This window comes from Drosophila montana, unplaced genomic scaffold, assembly GCF_035044405.1.
Source record: "Drosophila montana isolate Dmon_TW-CO22-7 unplaced genomic scaffold, ASM3504440v1 contig_2482_1, whole genome shotgun sequence".
NCBI lineage: Eukaryota > Metazoa > Arthropoda > Insecta > Diptera > Drosophilidae > Drosophila > Drosophila montana.
Window position 1 is genome coordinate 311,561 of NW_026997352.1, and position 8,350 is coordinate 319,910.

Genomic DNA, 8,350 nt, shown 5'->3' on the forward strand with positions numbered 1-8,350 from the left:
ACAGCTAAACATATTTGTTGCACCCACACACACACACACACTCATACATACATATTTGTATGTTTGCATTGGCGCAACCGTGCCAAATGTCCGTTTGGTGCGCTTTGCAATTGAACTAACCAACACTTAAAAAAAAAACTAAACGAAAGCAAGGCAGCTACTAAACGACAACAAGCAAACGGGCAACGAAAATGAAACTGAACTTTTCGTCGCGATCCCGTTGCCGATACTAACGGCAGTCACAGACACAGACACACATTGCGCCAAGTTCTGCTACGATCGTTAGGCAGACGGACGACGCTCGCGCTCGTCGATTTGCTGCTGCTGCTGCTCCTCGGAACTGCGTGCCCCGTTCTTGTTGTTGTTGTTGTTGCTATTGTTGTTTTTGGTTTTGTTGCTGTTGGCCTGTGCTTTAACTTAGTAGATTGCGATGGCAGCGTTGGTAGCGGTGGCAACGGCAGAGGCAGCGGTAGGGCAGAGGCGGCGCGCTCTCACTTTTTCACATGTGTTCAAATGTCTTGGGTATGAGTGAGTGTGCATATAAATATACATAAATACATATGTATGTCTACTTATAGAATCGAACGTAGAGACAGCAACGCCAGCAGCGACGCCAGCAGCAGAGCAACGGGAATAGAGACAGTTAACTGATGCGCCCGGCCTATGGCGATTCTGAATCTGATTTCGATTTCGATTCCAACAGTCGAGCCAAGGAATTACACAAACGCACGCACACACCCATACACTTGCATGCAATACATGTGTGTGTGTGTGTGTGTGTTGGTTTTTGCTCTCTGGGGGCATGGTAGATGGTGCAGGCAGAAGGAATCTATGGGCATTACTGTGCTGCAACAGCAGCAGCAACAGCAGCGAGTGGGAAAAATCGTAGACTATAAATAGATACAAGTATGCTCGATATATACGTAGTATACATACATATGTACATGTACTTTATATACATACATGTGTGTTCGTGTGTATGTGTGTGTGTGCATATGCACCCCAAAGAAGCTGCGACTCGGTTGATGATCTCTCAGCGAAAAAACAAAACAACAAACACAAAACAGAAACTGTTAAAGTTGGAATATGTAAAAATGCTTTATACAGATCTTTACAGGTTCCTTATTAATACTAACTACCTTGTGCATGCATTATATTGTATATAGAATTTGTAAGTTTAGATATTGGGATCGATTTTTAATATTTTAACTGCGATTTTGGCAGATTCACGATTTCTTTATATAGATCGGACTTTATTAGAATTAAGTCCATACTTGAAAAAATACTGGAAAATGGAAGAATTCCTTGTACAGATCTTCCCCGATTCTTTCCTATTGATCTGTTAATACTCAAATAATTCTGCATACTGGAATATGGAAGAATTCGTTGTACAGATCTTTCCTGATTCCATCCTTAGCCTTAAACATAACTCAAATTTGAGGTATTTAAGAATCTATTTGATCTAGTTAAGCTTGATCAGTTGAATCTTGTCATCTAAACTTGATTAAATACTTCTTGTATTTGAGCATAGATACGATTTTTATTAAAATATCTAAAAGTTCGGAGATTTGTAGATTTTCTATACTTATCAAAATACCTCAAAGTGGGCATATTTGTAGATATTCTATGCTAAATTAAATTTAAATCATGCTGTTTCAAATTTTCGTTATTGAAGAATTATTTGAACATTTCAAGAAGGTAGCAATTAAATAGATTATATTCATTAAAAGATGGTGAAATATATTGAAGAGTTTTTACGACTAGACCAGATAAATGAAGTTATTTAGATGAGCTTACTTTTGAAAGGACTAGAATCGCTAATTCTCTCATGAGAAAGCAGAGAGGGGTTCCATTATTTTAGTTGGGATATTGAAAAAATCTCTATTTGTATTCCTATTCCATTCTTACTAGCTTAACATATCGTTCGTATAGTGCAAAATAGATCAGATTATTTTTTAGCTGAACAACATAGAAATTGGGTCAAGTTGGAATATTATTCTATTCTTCAAGCAAGCTGCATTATTTAGAGTTGGCATTGTGCACATTTACCTTGATTCTATTCCAAGTTGGTTTAGTCAAGAATTGCTTCTAACTGTGGACATTATGCGTGATTTTTTGTAAAATTGAGCTCTGCCGTTTAAAGGTGGATATTAAAATATGCTAAGAATATGCGCGTGTTTTTTATTACCTGAGAGACTGAGGCTCTGTAGACGATTGAAACCTGCCTGAGAGTCGAGCAAAGCGATTGACCTCTGACCCAAAGCCAATTGGAGCTTGCGTTGTGATACCCTAAACCCAAACTGCAACTGGGCTAGTATGGGGTATACTGATTCGAAATATCCTGTTTACTCTGCCCTTTTCGCATACCCCGAAAACGGAAAAGAATCGCATTTTTGGAGACAAAGACGTGGGCTTTGGCATTAGGCGACTTTTTTATGCAATATTTAAGAGCTGTAAATTTCAGAAAGATCGGAAGAGAAACGACGAAGTTAACCAGGGAAGTATTTCCTATAGCATGGGGCTACGAAAGGAAGAAGAAGCAGTATTGTGTGCGTGTGCGCGTGTGCTTGACGTTGTGTTGAGGGTATCCCCTAGTCGAGCACTGCCCCTTTTCGGTTGTTGTTGTTTCCTTATCGAAATCGCGATCTTCATTGATTAGTTTTCGACGATCGCCTCGATTCATGGAAAATTGTTTAAAAACATTTCGAAAGCGTTTGATTCCGTTTCGGAACGAAAAACATATATGTATGTACATGTATATACCATATGTATATGTATGTGTGTGTGTATATATAACGTATGCATATACATATACGCTCGTACTCGGGCCCCACCGGTATTTTTAATTTATAGTATGTACATAAAAGTCGCACACAGACACACGCACACACACACACACACATATGCACTTGGTATGACTGCCAACGATCGTATTCTATTTGTAATCCAAAATAAGTGAATGTATCTGTAGCTGTAGCCGTATGTGGTTCACTTTACGAGCTCTCGTGCTCACTCTCTTCCTCTTCCTCTTCATTTTTTTTTTTTTTCTGATATTTTTGGTACAGCTGCTGGAGCCGCGCTGTAAATGCTTTTGATTCCGTTATTCTTATTCGTTGCGATGCCTCAAAAAGTATACGAAAGAAAACAAGTAAGAGTTGCAATTGATCAGCTGTGCCCGACTAGCAGATACCCTGTGCTCAACTGCAAGCTGATGCAACAAGCGTTCCAGCTTCTCTCTCTCTCTCTATCTCTGTCCCTCTCTCTCTCTTTCTCTCTTCCTAAAGGAGCTACGAGAAATTTCTTCTTCAATAACTTCTCTATTTATAGTTCGATCTACTTCGAATTTTCGGTGCATACAATTGAGATTTAAGTACATATATGGATATACCAAAGGCGTAATACTTACGGGCTATATATAGAAGTATATCCGTTCTATATAATATGTGCTTCTATATATATGTATATAACTTCCATATATATATTTCTATAACATATATCTATGTAATATATATAACAACAGTTCGAGTTTGGGTCGAACCTTGGAAAACTAATGAAAAAGTGATATATTCTTTATATGTGTATACTAAACGAGAGCCTAAATACTCAGTTTGATGTATGTAACTCTTATTAACTGAGAGATCTGTCAATATTCCAAATTTGAATCATTTCAAATTGAGGTGTCTATACAGAAGTATTCAGATAAGGACTATTTATTTACTATATACATATAGTCGCAGCCGCTTCCTTCAGTCAGCATACCCTCTTTAACCATTTTCACTGGGTGCAGGGTATATAAATAAACCAAATGGCTTTCAATGCGCTCCTCCACACACACACACACACACGCACACACGCATACACACATAACCCGAGTACTTCGGGATGTACTCTTCTAGTTACGATAGGGCACAGCAGTCGGGGTTATCTTTGGCTAAATAATTCAACAGAAATAGAATCAACTACGCCCTCATGCACAAGTATCATAATATTATCATTATAAGAATGTAACATATTTTGTATTCTAGTCTGGGATTTGTGAAATCAGAAACTTCAGATGGAATAGCATGGATTTTAGTGGATCAAAGGAAACTAGTTGAGCTGTCAACTTGATGACTTCATGGAGTACGGCTTAGAGATATATTCCTACTTCATAGATCAATGAATACTCCAAGTTTATAGATTGGAATTCAGAAAACTCTGTTTCAGATCTATAATAAACTGAGGAATTTCAGATAAATTTAATGAATTATTCCACTCTATTTTTTCATATTTATTTTCTATTTCTATTTACTTGGAGCATTTGTTTAACTTTAGTTTTAATCATTAATTATTTAATTAATTAAAATATCAACAGAAAATTAATTCTGCAAATCGGTTTTAAGTGCGCTACGGCTCGAATCATATTGAAACCTGAACCCAATCATATATCTTTTTAAAATGTGAAGGATCCTCTTTAAATCAAACTTTGGAGAATATATGACAAACCAAAACCTAGGTTCAAGCATGGTTAAACCAGCTGAACGAACCGAACCAGGAACCGAACCAGGAACCGAATCAGAAACTGAACCAGGAACCAAACTAGGAACCGAATCAGGAACTGAACCAGGAACCGAACCAGGAACCGAATCAGAAACTGAACCAGGAACCAAACTAGGAACCGAATCAGGAATCAAGAGCCGAATCAGAAACTGAACCAGGAGCCGAACCAGGAACCGAACCAAGAGCCGAATCAGAAATTGAACGAGGAACCAAACTAGGAACCGAATCAGGAGCCAAACTAGGAACCGAATCAGGAACCGAACCAAGTACCGAACCAGGAACCGAATCAGGAACCTTACCAGGAACCGAATCAGGAGCCGAACCAACTACCGAACCAGGAACCGGACCAGAAACCGAATCAGGAACCGAACCAGAAACCGAATTGAGCCGAACCTAAGAGCAGGAATCTGGTTCCAGCCGTGAACCGAACCAGGAATCAATTATTTTTGGACTTTCCGCTCCGTTTACTATTAAGAACATGGAAAATCTTCATAAATAACGTGAAAATTTGCCTAAAATAGGTCAACTAAATATTGTTCTTATAAAAAATAAAAGAATTAACAAATATTTGTGCCTAGTTAAATATTAAAACACGCACAAAGCACAAAGCGAGCAACGGCAAAAACCTCTACGAAAAAACATATCTGAATGATAAATGTAAATGCATATACATATATACTATATACATATATATATGCATATATATCGGCTGTATGCGATTCGAGTATATTGTCGGTATCTTTGCGTTTTATAGCTATTGTCTTTGGTTTGGTTTTCTTGTTATTTTCCTCTGTATTTTCTTTTATTCTTTTTCGTTTATTTTTTTCTGTTTCGATTTTTTTGCTGTTGTTGTTGTTGTTGTTGCTGTTTTGAAAGAAAATGAGTACAAGAGTTATTTTTAGAAGCAAAAATTTTCTTGATTTTTACTCGTTAACATTGCTTACGCTTCGTTTTTGTAGTAGTTGCTCTTGTTGTTGTTGTTGTTGTCGCTTTTGTTGTTGTTGTTGTCGCTTTTGTTGTTGTTGTTGCCGTCGCTGTTGTCATCATCTTTGTTGTTGTCGCCGGTGACTGTATCTCTCTGGGGGCTGTGCGGTTGTTTTCCTCGTAGATTTTAGGATTTTCTTAAGTAACATTAGTTTTCAATAGTTCCCGCATACATACACACACACACACGCACACACACACGCACGCACACACAGACAGGCAGCTGTACTGCTGAGTTGAGTGTGTGACGGATTTGGGAAGCGATTTACAGTGGCGCATCGTGTGGTGAGTTATGAGAGGGTGGGGGGCGGGGGGGGGCGGCGATATGGAGAGAGAGAGAGGGGGGGGTGGAGAGGGAGATGGCGCACAGAATGTTTCTCTCGAACGTTGTTGGGTCTGGGCAAACGAGACGCTCTATAAGATTTATAGTCGCTATTTTTAAAAACTGGCATATTAACAACCGTAGGGATCGCACACTAATGCACACACTCACACACGCACACACTTGTAAAATAGTACACTTTATATGTATATTTACCGTATATACACACACATGGCTGGCCGCAGCAGTCGTTTGTGGCAGACGCAGACGCAGACGGAGATCGGTATTTCGTTTACATACATTAAAAGCAAGTAAGTCGAGTCGAGTCGAGTGTGACCGACTAGCAGACACCCTGTAGCTAATTAAACGCTGATATATACGCTATCTCTCTCTCTCTCTCTCAATCACACACACACGCTGCGTCTTCGACTAGCAGATACCCTGTACCTAGCGACAAGCTGATATAACGAAGTTTAGTTCTTTCTTCTCTCTCTCTCTCTCTCTCTTTCTCTCTCTCTCTCCTACATACACACGCAGAGCACTCGACTAGCTGATACCCTGTACCTAGCGACAAGCTGCTATAACTAACTTTTGATCTTTCTTCTCTCTCTCTCTCCTACACGCAGAGCACTCGACTAGCAGATACCCTGTACCTAGTAACGAGCTGGTATAACAAGCGTTTGCTCTCTCTCTCGCTCTCTCTCTTTCTCTCTCTCACAAACAAACACGCTTCTGCTCAACCCACACTATAAAAAAATAGTTTGTGCGATTGTGAGAGTCACAGTCTCTTGCTTGATCCGAAACATACATAATTTATACTTAATGGGATCGAAGAATCTTCTTTCTTTCTGCTTGTTACATAAGCACTACAAAACTATCAAAGCATTAAAAAACCCATTTGCACTGTTTACAGGGTATAACAAGTAAGAAGCTTGCGCACGCTGAGCGGATTAATGATTGTACTGATGACTCTACAACTGTAGCCCGGCGGGTGTGACCCTCAAACTGTGCGATCAATGCTCCATTTTTGAAGGGGTCCTCAACCGTTCCGCAATGTGCGTGGTCAAGTTTCCAGCTACATAGGGCAAACAGCTCGGCGAACATGGCACGAAAACCAACTAACCCTTTATCGATCCTCTAAACAGGGTATATGAAACGTTACATTTGCCGCGATATTGCAGCTGGAGTGCATTTATGCGGGTTTATTCAACCCAATATACCTAAAAGTATGCAAAAGTCAGTAACAGTTCATGAGAGAGAGAGAGAGCGAGACAGAGAGAGAGAGAGAGAGGGAGGGACAGATAAAGAGGGCAGTTGAAATGTAGTTTATAAATAAAACTAGTACTTACAAAAATAAGCATAAATGAAAGAATTCCTCGGTTCAGGCCAAAGCGCCATCTAGCATACAGTAGGCGTACAATGTGTGTGAGCTGCATACCAGCCTAACCAGCAAGGCCGCACAAAGTGTCGCATGTTTAACCCTGAAATTCGCTACGCATAACAAAAAAAACATCCACGCACACACACACACGCACACACGCACAGCAAATGCCGCTGCAAGAGCTTTAATCATATTTAGATTGAATAACATGTTGAGGTGAGTCCCCCAATTGTGATAACAGGTGTGTGCGCACACAAGCTTTCGGTCTTATGACACATTCGCCAGCATTTTGCATATCCTTGAGGGTGAGCCAGCGATAAATTAAAAAAAGAAAAAAGTGAAAGTCTGTGCGTTTGTGTGTGTGTGTGTCTGTGTCTGTGAGCCGCAGCGGCAGAGCGGGGCAGAGCGAGAGGGCAAATTTGACGCTCGTGCGACTGCGCGATTGGTCGCTGCATTTGGCGTTGCCTACTTTCGAGCGTCGCTTCAGTTTGGGGCGTGCGAGCGCAGGCAGGATGTGTGAGAGCGAGCGAGAGAGAGTTTGCATTGAGCACAGAACAAAGGCAACAAAAACAAACACTTACAGCTTTCGCGCAACAACGAACTCTGTTATAGATACACGCGTGCACACGTGTGCGTGTGTGTGAGTGTGAGTGTGAGTGTGCCTGTGAGCAGCCAGGAAGTCGAAAAGCTTTGCTTTGCTGGAGTTGCCAGATCCAGCAGTTTGGCCGCTGTGAAATATGTCCGCGCTGCCAGCGGCTGGTCTGGCAACAACTTGTTAAGCAGCGCGCAACAAACTTCGCGCTCTCGCTCGCTCTGCAGCAGCTCAGGCGCACACACATGCACACGACTGAAGCTGCAAAGGGCAGTCCCGAAAGCTTTTTCATTCCATCTCTCTTCTTTTGCCATTGCCTTTTTCATTTCATTTTTTTTTTTTTGAAACGCCAAAAGCAACTGTGAAAGAAGAAGCAGCAGCAGCATTAGCAGCAGCAGTCGCCGCAGCGGCAGCAGCAGAAGCCAGCAACGACTCAAACGGGAGTGAAAAGCGTATCTATTGTTCCTCAAAGGAAAAGAAAAGAGAAGCACAAAAAAAAGAATGCTATACACACGGAAAAATTGCAATCATT